The sequence below is a fragment of the Crotalus tigris genome, unplaced genomic scaffold (assembly GCF_016545835.1).
Source record: "Crotalus tigris isolate CLP2741 ecotype Arizona unplaced genomic scaffold, ASM1654583v1 scf7180000021161.317274829:111860, whole genome shotgun sequence".
Classification (NCBI taxonomy): domain Eukaryota; kingdom Metazoa; phylum Chordata; class Lepidosauria; order Squamata; family Viperidae; genus Crotalus; species Crotalus tigris.
The window spans coordinates 87,738-90,000 of record NW_024098374.1 but is presented as its reverse complement, the minus strand read 5'-3'; positions in this window follow the sequence as shown (position 1 = coordinate 90,000).

Genomic DNA, 2,263 nt, shown 5'->3' with positions numbered 1-2,263 from the left:
ACACCATTGGCATTGACAAATTCGCTATTAGTCAATTGCAAAAGGCGGCCTTATTAGGAACTGCTTCCATCCTGCGACGATATCTGTAATACCATCAAACATCCACATCTGCCTATCCCAGGTCCTGGGTAAGGACTTGATAGATAGACAAAATGCCAAATCCAGTCTGAACATCTGGCTGACTGTGCGATGATCCAAAATAATAATAATAATAATAATAATAGTTGGAAGGGACTTTGGAGGTCATCTAGTCCAACCCCCTGCTCAGGCAGGAAACCCTATACCATTTCGGACAAATGGCTGTCCAGTCTCTTCTTAAAAACTTCCAGTGTTGCGTGTTGGAGCATTCACACACATATATGTATATGCTGACGCTTTGAATTACAGGTGTATATCTGTAATTGTGTGACTTATGTGGATGCCATACGCTAAATAAAATTTAATTTAAAAAATCAAATGCCGCTTTGATGACCATTTCCCCAGGGTGGTTAAGGGAATCGCTGCAGTTGTTAAGTGAATGAACACAGTTGTTAAGCGAACCCAACTTAACAGTGAGCAGGGGGTTGGACTAGAAGACCTCCAAGGTCCCTTCCAGCTCTATTGTTCTGTTACACACACACACACACACACACACACACACACACACACATCCTGAATGGAAGAATGACAGGCCTGTCCCTTTAAAACCTAGGCAGATCAAAAGCAACATTTGGGGATCAGTTAAATCAACAGGAAGATATGGAATCTCCATCTGAGCCTGCAGGGGAGACTCCTGTTTTCGAAACGCTCGGAAGCTGAGAGGGCCTTTGATTTCCTTGGCTGCCATCCACCAGCGAACACTTTGCGAGATGGTTAGGCGATGATGATGCCAGCCGTGGAACAGTTTTGCATTTCCAGGAACAGTCAAAGCTAAAGCAAATAAGAACGGGCTGGGAAGGTCCACTCCACTTTCTCCGTTTCTCTCTGGGAAAAAATAAATCCCGGGATAGCCTGGGAAAATGAGGGGATCTCATCTTGAGCAAGACTTCGGGGCTACTATGGCTACTTTACGACCCGTGGACTTCACCAGGTCCACAGATCGTAAATAATAATAATAATAATGATGATGATGATGATGATGATGGAAGGGACCTTGGAGGTCATCTAGTCCAACCCCCTGCTCAGGCAGGAAACCCTATCCCATTTCAGACAAATGACTGTCCAGTCTCTTCTTAAAAACTTCCAGTGTCGGAGCACCCACAACTTCTGAAGGCAGGTTGTTCACATCTAATTTTACAACTTTTTTGCGTGGAACCTCGCAGTCACAAAATGAACTAGTGACATGGTTTTGCTGGAAACTAGAAGAATGAGGATAATGATAATGATGATAATAATAATGATAATAATGATAACAACAACAACAATAATGTTGGAAGGGACCTTGGAGGTCATCTAGTCCAACCCCCTGCTCAGGCAGGAAACCCTATCCCATTTCAGACAAATGGCTGTCCAGTCTCTTCTTAAAAACTTTAAAAACATTAATTTAAGGTTGGCCAAAGAGAACATTTTTGGAAGAAGAAAACATCAAGCAAAGCTATTATGTGGTCTACAGAACTGTAGGAACTAATTGTTATTGATTGTTTTTTAAAATATAAACCCAGACAACACGATGTTTACCAAATATTAAGGTGATTATGTAAAACAATTAATAAAACATATTTAAAAAAATAAAACTCAGGGTGAAAAGTACTTTTTCCAAGTTCTTGGGTTATTAACTGTGTTTAAACCAGAGTACACAGTTGGTCCTCGACAACCGTTCATTTAGTTACAGCGGCTCTGAAAAAAGCGACTTATGACTATGTTTCACACTTACGACCTTTGCAGCATCCCCAGGGTCACGTGATCCAAATTCAGACACTCGGCCACTGATTTGTATTTATGACGGCTGCCGTGTCCCCCAGATTCGTGTGATTCCCCTTTTGCGACTTTTTCCCCATGGGGGGAAGCCAGGTTTTCTTAACAACCATGTAACTCACTTAACAGCTGCAGTGATTCACTTAACAACTGTGGCAAAAAAGGTTGTAAAACGGGGACAAAACTCGCTCCACAAGTGTCTCGCTTAGCGACGGAATTTTTGGGCTCCGTTGCGGTCGCGAGTCGAGGACTCCCCGTATTTTCCTGTAATTTGGCAGAGAAGGAGACTTGAGAAGGGATGACAACGATTCCTGGTTAAACGAGGATTGTGCAGCCACAATTAGGCCTTCTGTGGCCAATCTCTAGCCTG